We start from the raw sequence: 13118 nt of genomic DNA on the forward strand, positions 1-13118 counted from the left end.
TTTGAGGTCTGGTCGCTACAGCTCTACACAAGATCGAACAATTAGAAAAACTATGATGATAAGACTGAATCAGAATATCTGATCAAGCAATTCTTATGTACATGACTAACCCATGTGATGCAACTATTGGTACATCACCTTCTGCACCTGTAGTTTGCATCTCTGTTAGTTTATCAATTGAATGGAATATCAGTACTGGCATTAAATTGTTTGCAACATGGGGTATCAGTCATATATATATATATATATATATATATATATATATATATATATATATATATATATATATATATATATAATATACCCAATGTCACCAATCCCTTAGTTTTCTACATAGGACGGTTACCCAGGTTCCGCGCCCCATCGCCATGCCGGTTATTGGGGGAATTGACTGCACATGTGATTAACAATCATGAGAATCCAAGGAAGATGTCTGCATCGTTTGTGTGACTGCTTAGCATAAAAGATAAATGAAAGGCAGAAGAGCATAACATGTTCTCAATATGCTAACCAATCCTAGAGATGCTGGCTGAAAAACATGTATTGCCTAAACAGAGTATGTGATCAAATACATATATACTCTAGTAAATCAATGGATGAAGTATGTTCAAGTGATGAAATAGCAGGCATCAACCATGCTGCTACTGTACCATTTGCTCAAATAGTTAATGCAAGAAAACTAAAGATTAGTAGTAAATTCCTAGAAGCCTAAGCGAAGAAGCAAACCCAGTACGCAGATCTGCCGGCCACTTGGGGTATGATGGTAGAAAGGGACACACACGCGGAGGAAGTTGAGGACGGAACCGAGCTCCCACATATAGCAGAACCACCACTGTGCCAGCTCCGCGGGCGCTTCGGGCCCCGACACAAGCGGCGTCACCACGTGGCATTGCGGCGTCTCGTCCGCGGCGGCACCCGCTGGAGCTCGGTGATGCGGCCGTTCTATCGGCCAGCACAGAAAACAATTTTGCTGTCAAATTTCATCAAACACTTTACATGCCTTGAAATAGAAATATTATGGTCGGGGGAGTGGGATCTAGGGGAATGACGGGCACAGGGACATACCGTGCGACAAGTAGGAGTCGCGCGCTGTCGAGGAGGCTGGGCACCGTCTTCGCTGCAGGCAAGGACATTTGGTGTTTCTCCGCCTCCATGGGATCTTCCCCTCCCCTCCTCTCTCCTGAGCCGATTTACGGGAGGAGTTAGACAGGCGGCGGCGCGCGGCGATGGGGGCCATGGGCCAGTGGCGCGCGATGATGTGGGGCAGTAGGAGGTGGTGGCGCGATGGAGGTGGAGATGGGATCGGAAGGCAGAGTCGTGGCTGGGTTTTCTTTTCTCTCCTCTGTATCGGTGAGGACTGCGGGTTCCATTGTCTAAAATACAGGGGCTTAACTATAAAAACGCCGTGACGATGAACCCGGAGACTCAATCCGTGCTTTATTATTAGGGAGAGATTCAATTGTTACTTTAGCATAAGAGATCATATGACAACATACACACACACACACACACACACACACACATCTAGGCTATTCTGTTTCGCGTAACAGAATATTATTCTTTTACCCTACTTGAACTAATGGTTTCAGGCGGTTGTACTGATGATTTTCATCACGTCGAACTGATCGTCTTTTCATCGGAATGGGGTGTGTAATATATCATTGGAAAGCTCTTGACATCTACATTACAAATATATAGGAACTTTTTGCAAAATCATCATAGTTTAAGAGCAGTTTTGAAAAGGTCATTTTTTTCAAAACCAAAAACGCTAATCGTATTTTGGACTTAATTTTCAAACGGTTTGTCGGAATTGAGAAAATAAGATGGCGTTGGAAAGCTGGTGAAAATCCTCTTCTTCCATCTATCTAACGTTTTTTCAAATTCTATACGATTTAAAAGTAATTTGAAAAACAGTGAAATTTTGGGCGAAACGTATTTTCGTGGTTTTTTGAAAATGGTTTATCTGATTGACGCAAATGATACGGTGTTGGAAAGCTATGGAAAATGTGCAACTTTTTTGTGTAGAAATGTTTTTCTAATTCCTTAAGGTTTAAACTTAGTCATGTTGAACGTTTGTAAAATACGGGCAAATTTGATTTTGAACGCGATTTTTTAAAAAGTTTGTCGAAATGTGGCAAATAATATACCGTTGGAAAGATATCAAAAATGCAAAACTTAGTCATGTTGAACGTTTTCTCAAATTCGTAACCGTTGAAGAGTAATTTTGATTATGATGAGACGGATCCTACTGTTTTCCCGTCAGAAAAAACAGAGTACTCGTATTGATCTATTTGTGTGTTTGTACTGAGGAGGTATTTTTCACAGAGTAATTTTCAAAGGTTACGAAAAAAGTACTTGAACTGATGTCTGTATAGGTTTGTGCTGAGCGTGTTTTCGCATACTATACTTTACTCTCTTTTTTTGGTATGTCTTTTCCTCGTAACTTTTCAATAGTTTATGGTACCATACTCCTCGAACTTGCATTAATGATACTTTTTCAAAAAGAAAATGTTTTATGTGTTTCTTTTTTTGAACTCATTTATTTGCAATGATGTTTTGGACTTCTCGCGTTTTGCGACTTGAACTTTTACCATTTGAATTTCTATGGGTTTTTCTTTTGTTTGAGCTGTTTCCCAATCTTATTAGAGACGTCATGTTTGAACATAGAACTTTTGTAGTTGTGAACTTGTCATTTTTTCCATTTATCCAGTTGCTTTTTTTCCTCTAAACTTTTACTGGTACAATTGTTTTTGCAAATTTATTGTCCCTTGAGTCAAAACTGATGCAATTTTTTATTTTTTATTTATGGTACTTATGGTACTAGAGAGTTTGTACTTCTCAAAAAATAATCACTCGATGTTCTTTTAATTTTAGTTTTTAATTTTCTTTCTTATCCTTGTCCTTACTGACGGTGCCATCACCATCGTACCTTTATGGTTTATATAGTTGAACAGACTTACATTTTTACCATTCCGTTTTTAACTTATGTTTTGTTCTCTAAACATCCTACCCGACGAGAAGCAAAACTTATTTATTTTTTACATTTGTACTTCCAAGTGTCTTTAATGGAATTTTCACTATTTTACTTTGCTTTACCTCATCAAACAGGCGCACAACACATTTGAAGAAACAAAATACGTATCTTTGAAGCAATAATGGGATAACCATTTGCACAGGACTTCATGTATGCCTTCATCATAGAAAAATATAATGAATATTGCCAAGTTCTAAGGTTAAACAAATGAATCATATAGAATATTGTCAAAACCCCACATTTTTCTCACTAAAATAAACTTCTGTACTTGCATACAACCCTCTTTGAACTTGGACGACACCTAGTGCTCATCTTGGACAATGACCAGTGCTCAACTCGAACGGAGGAGGTTGTCGTTGCTTTTTAACCATGAATGCTTCTAAAGACACTGGGAATTATTTCAAAACTGCTTTGTACTTTTTAACATGAGAGTTCTCTCAACTAGGCCAAGAAGCAATGCCACATCATATTTTGATTCTGCAATAACAAAACACTCCAATAATTAACAACTAATCTATCAGTACATGCAGAACAATTTCAGTTTTGAGAAGAAACTTCCATTGAAGTTACAAACGTTACAGGCATAACATACAAACTCCCAAAATCATGTGGATTTATCTAGTTCATGTGCGGCAACTCACAAAATCAGTGAATTTTCGTTAATTTTTCTTCATCAGACACATCATCACATGTTTTGTTTTTTCTTCTGTAATATGCACGGAACTGCAGCAATAAACAAAACTTGTACACCCGTAGAGTTTTTGCAAAGCGAACTGATACCTTTTCTAACCCGAGAACTGCAGAAAACTAGCAAAAGTGAGCCACCAAATTCTATATATAAGTGCAGAAAATAAGACATCAAAAGCTTAAACAAAGTAGTTGGAGTTTTTTTAACACATCAGCATTCGAACTTCTAGTATTCTTGTCCTCAAAACAAAGACCTTCATTTTAACCACCGCAAATAAACTCTTAAATACTTATGGCAAGTATATTTGAACTGATGTATCCTTTTTCTAGCTACTGAATTGCTAACCACCACAAATAAACTCTTAACAACTTATGAAAAGTATTTTTGAAACTGATGGATCTTCTTTCTAGTTACTGAATTGCTATACCACAGTACTCCATCCTGGGAAGTGAAATACCAACATCATTGGTTGTGTAAAAACACTCAAAAGATTTGCTAATGGTACTATATTAATTTCTAAAATTTCCTCCTAGCGCTGACAAAGACAAGCACGAACCAATAATCACACATACACCCATTAGAAGCAGCGTTAGTGTAGAACTGAAAAATCGGCAAAAATCCTGTGGAGTGAGAGGCGAAGAAGAATACAAAGATGATGTCAGACCGGATGGCCGAGTGGGACGCGGGGGTCAGGTTGGACTGAAGGAGCAATCTGAATACAAGCACTAGTGATAATAATAAGGCAGTCAAGCATCTAGTTATGGCACACCCAATAATAGTTGTACTGAGATGGTCAACTAATTGTACTGAGATAGTGAAATTATTTATTGCAAAAAGAAAGTCTAAATCAGGGCTGAAATTTAGTCTAAATCGTAAGACTGATGGGAGGATAAGGTAACTTCGGCAAATGTATATAGAATTTTAAATTTCCAACACATACCTTCTGTTCTTGTTTGTTGTCGGGCATGTCGCTCCTACTCCTGTGGACTGACGGCACCGACGAAGTCGAGCTGAAGGAGCGGGGATCACGAGCGGCTGCTGGGCCTGTTTTCTAAAAACTGAGAAACGTTGGTTCATTGGTCTCTCTGAGTCCATCATCTTATGACCAATACTTGCTAGACGATAGATCTATCTGGCCAAAGGTCGTACACGTACGGATGACTCAACGCTGACCGAAAACATGTGCACGTGGAGGTGATTCTATAGGGGTGTGTTGCTTCTGATCACTTCTAGATGCACGAGCTGCACCTTTAGTGGCTGTCACAACGCTCCGTCTTTGATGGATCACAAGAGATAACTCGACTATGAATCCTAGCACTACAGAGAACATGCTCATTCCCAGCATGCATGCATATGGTGGCCGTTAGCACGAGTTGATCCGGCCGTGAGTGCAGCTGAGTTAGTTTCAGCTATAGGTATCGTCAAGATTATCCATGCAACGATAGAACAATCGTTCAAAATCAGAGAATCTTAATAAAACTGTCATTTGCCAAACGCCTCCACAGTTTTACCAAAACTGAGAAAAAACTAGCTTTTTAGAAACTAAAGAATTTGCCCACACATTAAAATACTGAGGTTTTCTAATGCTATGGTTTTGCAAAAACTACTTTGCCAAACTAATAAGGTTCGGAAAGTAACAGCGAGGGAGTGTACCTCTGCCTTCCTTTGTGCCCTTGCTTCTCCCTCTGCCTCTATGCCATCGAGTTTCAGCGGCTGCACCATAAGCAGCTATGTCAAGACAACAAATTCTTTCTCCTCAACCTTCCTCCCTGTACGGACACTCTTCTCGAACTCACACACGTATTACATAACAAAAATAAATTAGATGCATCAGTACATTTGTTGACCTGCAGCATTACAAACACAAGTAGGACTGAAGCATTCAAGTTTGCAAAACTTCTCTTGCCCGTCTAATTATTTGCACACAATCGGCACATCGTTGGAATCTTTTAAGTTCAATCATCAAGCGCCTCTATACAATTATCCACCCTTATGCTATAGAAATCTAACATGCAATACCAAAACACTATTTTAGTACAAAGGCCAAAGTGTAGAAGAGACTACTAAATGAACACAAATATCATCGCCTTGATCGAACCCTCCCACGATGCTAGATACAATAGGAAAGTTATTGCTAAAGTTAGTTTTTGAACTGCTGCTCACGATGAAATGGGAGACGAGACCCGGGAATGCCGCTCAGGATGAACTGAACTAAAATTAGTTGTTGAACTGAAATAAAATAGATCTTTGTTTAGGCATTTTAAGCAAACACTTGATGGCATCAAGAAAACAATTGACTGACATTTATAGCAATAAAAGCGATGGTACAGAAAAATTGAACTCATGTTTTCTGTCATTCCGACAAACCTCCAGCATATAATTTTTTGAACTGACAATACCTGCTACCAAGTCTCTCGAGAATTATTCAACAAAACACAGAAAAGTGAACAACAAATTTTTTATTTAGCAAGTGATATGTAACTAGAGTAACAAAGCTGCCAAGCAAATGCACAGTATTGTTGAGTAACACGTGAAGTGGATGTACGCATGCCTTGTAGTGTAGGGTTGTACTGACACACTAAGCATCAGGAATTTCCAACTCGCAAAAGATCGAACTGCACCAGTTTGTGATTCAAAGGGCGGCTGCCTGGCTCGTCTTTGTCGAACTGAACCCCCGCGCCCTATCGAACTATTTGTAGGTTGTTGTGTGGTGGAGGGAGCTACTTGCCTACTTCAGTTCACAGTCTCCTGGATCGTCAAGGGTGCTTAGCGACTAACTGAGGCGGCGACCCGTGCATCTGGGCGGGAGGCAGAAGCAGCGTCGCCCGGTGGAGGCGTGGCCGAAGCGAGGTCGCCGACTGGAGGTGCGATACTAGGAGTACTGCCGGTCAGGGTAGAAGGAAATTATGGAATAAGTATTATCTACCAGCAAAATAGAGCGTCTCCTTTTACTTCTGTCCCACTAACTCTCCTTTTCTTTTATCTTTTTCCTCAAACTTCCACCGGTGAACCCTGGACTTGCCCGCTTTTATAATTTGAACTTTTCGAGAATAATTTGCGTAAAGAAAAGCAGAGCAGTGTCCGCAAGTGATTGCGTGATTGAAAGGTCTAAATAACTGGTTGCAGTTCCACAGCTTGCCTCAGGCACAGAGGCATCCTTGAACTTGGCCGTCCACGGGAAAGTACCTGAACTTATCGTACACTGCATTCCAGAACTTGATGTCGAGGAGTGGGGAGGGGATGCAGGCCGGCGTGTGAGGTTGGCGACGATGGTGGGGCGGAGGTGTCGGACGAGGAGCAGGATGACGCGCTATGGGGGCGGCCGCCGGCGGGTGGAAAGAGCATCGGTGTGATGGGGGTGGGAAGAGAAGTTGGTGGTGGCAGAGGTGAGGGGAACCAGCGGCGCAGTGGTAGCAGAGGGAAGGGGGCAGTGGTGGTGGGGCGGCGTGTCACCGGGATGTGGGAGCGGTGCGTGGCCAGAGGTGGGGGGCGCGGCGCGTCGCTGGGAGGCGGGGGGCACGACGCGTCGCCGGAGGTTGGAGGCGGGGGGCACGACGCGTCTCCAGAGATGGGAGGCGGGGGGGGGGGGAAGTCTCCGGAGGTGGGAGGCGGGGGGCACGGCGCGGCGCCGGAGGTTGGAGGCGGCGGGGCGCAGCGCATCGCCAGAGGTGAGAGGTGATTCCCCTGGGAGTTGAGGTCGGCGGCGCATGTGGGGTGGTCGGGATCGAGGGTTGTTTGCATTTTCTCTTTTCCAGCGAGGAAATCATGGTCGGACTATATATAGGGCGGAGGGGTAACAAAATAATATTCTATTACTAGTAACAGAATATCCCTGTCCTATATATATATATATATATATATATATATATATATATATATATGTGTGTGTGTGTGTGTGTGTGTGTTGTTATAAGAATGATCAGGATGCCCTCATGTCCATATTTTATTTTATCGACACCTCTATCTCTAAACATGTGGACATATTTTTCGATATCGGCTTTCGCTTGAGGACAAGCGAGGTCTAAGCTTGGGGGAGTTGATATATCCATTTTGCACCATTCTTTTATATCGATATTTATTGTATTATGGGCTGTTATTACACATTATGTCACAATACTTATGCCTATTCTCTTTTATTTTACAAGGTTTACATGAAGAGGGGGAATGCCGGCAGCTGGAATTCTGGGCTCGAAAAGGAGCAAATATTAGAGACCTATTCTGCACATCTCCAAAAGTCCTGAAACTTCACGGGAGCACGTTTCAGAATATATAAAAAAATATTGGGAGAAAGAAGTACCAGAGGGGGGCCACCCACCGTCCACGAGGGTGGGGGGCGCGCCCCCTGCCTCATGGGCCCCCTGGCAGCCCTCTGATGCCCATCTTTGGCTATATGGAGTCTTTTGTGGAGAAAAAAAATCATAGGCAAGCTTTCGGGAAGAAACTCCGCCGACACGAGGCGGAACCTTGGCGGAACCAATCTAGGGCTCCGGTGGAGCTGTTCTGCCAGGGAAACTTCCCTCCGGGAGGTGGAAATCATCACCATAGTCATCACTAACAGTCCTCTCATCGGGAGGGGGTCAATCTCCATCAACATCTTCACCAGCACCATCTCATCTCAAACCCTAGTTCATCTTTTTTATCCAATCTTTGTCTCAAAACCTCAGGTTGGTACCTGTGGGTTGCTAGTAGTGTTGATTACTCCTTGTAGTTGATGCTAGTTAGTTTACTTGGTGGAAGATCATATGTTCAGATCCATTATGCATATTAATACCCCTCTGATTATGAACATGAATATGATTTGTGAGTAGTTACGTTTGTTCCTGAGGACATGGGAGAAGTCTTGCTATAAGTAGTCATGTAAATTTGGTATTCGTTCGATATTTTGATGAGATGTATGTTGTCTTTCCTCTAGTGGTGTCATGTGAACGTCGACTACATGACACTTCACTATTGTTTGGGCCTAGGGGAAGGCATTGGGAAGTAATAAGTAGATGATGGGTTGCTAGAGTGACAGAAGCTTAGACCCTAGTTTATAAGTTGCTTCGTAAGGGGCTGATTTGGATCCATATGTTTCATGCTATGGTTAGGTTTACCTTAATACTTTTTGTTTTAGTTGCGGATGCTTGAAATAGGGGTTAATCATAAGTGGGATGCTTGTCCAAGGAAGGGAAGTACCCAAGCACTGGTCCACCCACATATCAGATTTTCAAAGTACAAACGCGAATCATATGAGCGTGATGAAAATTAGCTTGACAATAATTCCCATGTGTCCTCGAGAGCGCTTTCCTTTATATAAGATTTTGTCTAGGCTTGTCCTTTGCTGCAAAAAGGATTGGGCCATATTACTGCACCTTATTTACTTTTATTACTTATTACTCGTTACAAATTACCTTATCAGAAAACTATATGTTACCGATAATTCCAGTGCTTGCGGAGAATACCTTGCTGAAACCTTCTTATCATTTCCTTTTGCTCCTCGTTGGGTTCGACACTCTTACTTATCGAGGAGGCTACGATAGATCCCCTACACTTGTGGGTCATCATGCCGCTGGTTTTTGTCGCCGTCAATGGGATTCAACCGCACCATTGCCGCCGTAGCGAACTCACCGCTGAACTAGGGTATGAGTTTGATCTTTGGTGCTAATTCCTTACTCCAATTCTTAGCACAATGCAATGCGTTGTTCCTTACCACATATGAGATCAATCTATCCAGAGAAAACTTCCTTTAGGTTAGGTTTGATTCGAAAATTTAGGGTTAGGTTTCCATCGAAGTCATCTCGGACCGACCAAGTTGTAGAAATCGGTCTCACCGATTTGGTTTAGGCCATTGCACTTGCACTTTTTGGTCTGACCGAAAGTTACAAATCGGTGCGACCGAGTTCGACTCTTTGTGAAACCCTAGCAATCTCGGAGCCGCTGAACTGTGACTCGGTCTGACTGAGTTCACTAGTTTAGACTACAAAAGTTGCGTGGGTGTCATCGATTTTAACAAATCAGTAGCTCCGAAATGCTTTCTATGGAGGACTAAAATTAAGTTTTTGACTCATCTGTTTTGCAAAAACTCTGCACTTTGTGATGCTCATCCACTCTACCTCATCCATATCTATTCATAGGGTCTGCTGTCAGTTTGCTTGCCAGAATGTCTGACCAGAGCGATAGCCAAAACAAATCAGAAGAGCAAGTGCACATGAGTGAGGGCACTAGGCCCTCAAGAAGCTATGATGAGGGCAGCAGGAGCACTCCTAGCAATCTGCCCAAGGCAGCCACCAGATCAAGGAAGAAGAAAACCTCAGATTCTGAGGATGAGGACTATGTGGCTGTTGAGGAAAAAGTGAGCTCCAAAAAGAAAATACTAAAGAAGGAATATTATATTGCTGCTACAACAAATCCTGGATTGCATAAGAAGGCCCCTGCCAAGAGGGTGCCAACTTTAAAGGCCAGGGCCTCAACTGCTGAAACTTCTAAGCCAACTGAAGAGGCTACTCGAGATAGTAAGAAAAGGAAAGAGAGGGTCAAGAAGACCACTGCCAGAGTCATTGGTAGATCCTCTATAATGAGAGATCCAGCTGAAGAGAAAAGAAGGCCCCAGTGCCTGAGATGGAAGAAGAAGATGCTGAAGCCCAAGTGCTCAGAATGCTTAAACCAAAGATTTCAGATCACAATGACACCCATCTAGTGGCAGAGGATATGAACATCAGGAAGGATGTAGGTCTGAGACTTTGGAGATAGTCTGATCCCTATGCTGTGAGAAGGAGGACTACAGTGGACTATAGGTTCCACACCAAAGAACAACAAGATTTCTATGAGACTATTTTGCTTGACAAGAAGCCTATTGTCTGTGATATGAAATGGGTTGATTGGGAATTCATTGATGAGAATGAAGACTATTTTCCCGGTGTACATGAGAGCTTCAAATCATGTGGTATTGGCAAATTTGTGGGTTAAGAGCTGACCAAATGGAATGATGAACTCATCATGCAATTCTACTCCATTGCTCATTTTTATCCAGATGGTAGGATTGTGTGGATGTCTGAGGGTACAAGGTACCCGTTAACTGTTGATGAGTGGGCCAAGCTGATAAATGCCCCTGATGAGCATGAGGATGATTTGGATGTGTTTGCCAAGAAGAAGAAAGACCACAACTCTATGGCCAACATGTACAAAGAGATCCCAGACAAAGCTTTGGAAACACATAAGCTTGGATCTGTATACTACTTGTTGTCTTGTTTAGCAACAATCAACACAATCTTGAGGCATACATTGTTGCCCAAATATGGAGATCACAAGATGATAAGAGGACATTCAATCAACTTGCTACAGATATTTGATGTGCCTCAAAAATTCAAGGTCATGAGTTTGATTGTTGAGACAATCAAGAGGACAGCTGCTGATCAAAAGAGATCTTGTGGGTATGCTCCACACATTCAGGTGCTCATCAACTCCAAGATGGGCACATGCACTTATTTGTTGGACAAGGAGCACTTACCCTTGAGACCAGAATTTGAGGATAACACAGTTGTGATGAATGAGGATGATCCCACATCAGTGCAAGCATAAGAGAAGAGAGCAAAGGCAAAGGCTGAGAAGGCTGCAAAAATGCCAAGTGTTGAGGAGGCATCTCAAGTCTTACTAAAGTCCAAACAAGATCAGCTTGCATATCTAATTCAAGCAACTTTGAGGATTGAGAAGGGCTTGGCCACCCTGAACAAGAATCCGGAGAGCTTGGAGAGGATCATAGAAACCAAATTTTATGATCTTGATCTTAAGGTAACTGAGATGCAGTCAGCTGTTGAGTAGATCCAGGAGGAAGCAGAGGAGACGAAAGGGCAGGCTACTACAGATGCTTTTCGAAGAGTGCCTAGAGATCAGATATGTGCTGCAGTGCCAGTGCCTGACACTAGAGCAACTACTTTATCACCAGCAGCAACAACTTTAGTGCCACCTCCAGTTGCCACTCCACCAGCACCAACAACATCTACTGATGCCTTCGTCCTTGGAGTCCTCTCTACACCACCTCCCGAAGATCAAGCCTAGAGAGACACATAGCACTATGCATTTTCAAGCTTTTTGGTAACTTGTTGCCAAAGGGGGAGAAATGTATAGATCATAGGCTTCGAGAGAGAGAGAGAGAGTGTGTGTGTTGTGTTTTGCTTCTTTGTCTCTCTTGCTATTTGGTTGATATTTTTGTGTGTGCTCATTTGATACTATTTATGTCTATGTGTGAGATACTTGTATGATCATGTGTTTCATCATATTCAACTTTAATGCTCGCTTGGATGATATTATCTTTGCTATCTCATATATGATCATTCACTTTGCTTGGTGATGAGTGCATGTTTTAATTCCTATCATTTTGAGCGCTCCACCAATATGTATGTGACATGGAAGAGTAACCCATGATCCTAATCGATTGTGCATTTGCATTCAAACGCAAATTGCAAATAGTGCACAAATTTAGGGGGAGCTCTTGCTTATCACACACTTCTCAAAGCAACGATGTATTTCAATTTTATTATCATTTGTCGAAGCTTTGATCTATATGTTGTCATCAATTACCAAAAAGGGGGAGATTGAAAGTGCAACTATCCCTGGGTGGGTTTGGTAATCACTAACAACATATAGCTCATTGAACTAATGATATTGCAAGATGATCATTTCATAAAGTTCAATGATTGGCATGGCATCGATTAGTAATGTGGACCCCTCAAAATGCTAAGGACACATATTGGCTCAAGCTCAAGACTCTACATTTTCATTTTAGTGATCCAAGATCACATTGAGTCCATAGGAAAAGCCAATACTATTAAAAGGGGCCGAGGTGTTGCTTAATGGCTTGCTTGCTCAAAATGCTTAGTGATATGCTCCAAAAGCCCTCAACCACTTTCTCATATCCACATATGTCCCAAACCAAAAGTCAAACTCGGCCCTACCGATTTGATCTATCCGGCGCCACCGAGTTCACTTGACACAGCTACTGCCACAAACCCTAGTCACTTTGGTCTCACCGATAGGGATCTTGGTCTCACTGAGATGGGATTGCAAACTCTCTGTTTCCCTTCATAACATTTCGGTCCAACCGAGATGAGCGATCGGTCCCATCGAGTTCGCAATGCAAACTCTCTGTTTCCCTTTCGCAACATTTCGGTCTCATCGAAATGAGCGATTCGGTCCCACCGAGTTTGCCTGACCAACTCTCTGGTTAGTTTATTACCAAAATCGGTCCCACCAAGTTTGTTTAATCGGTCTCACCGAGATTAGTTATGCTCTAACCCTAATGAAATCGGTCCCACCGAGTTGACATGTCGGTCCCACCGAAAAGCCTAACGTTCACATTTTGAACTAAATCGGTTTGACCAAGTTTCATGATTCGGTCCCACCGAGTTTGGTGATTCGTGT

The sequence above is a fragment of the Triticum aestivum genome, chromosome 3A, assembly GCF_018294505.1.
Source record: "Triticum aestivum cultivar Chinese Spring chromosome 3A, IWGSC CS RefSeq v2.1, whole genome shotgun sequence".
Taxonomy (NCBI): domain Eukaryota; kingdom Viridiplantae; phylum Streptophyta; class Magnoliopsida; order Poales; family Poaceae; genus Triticum; species Triticum aestivum.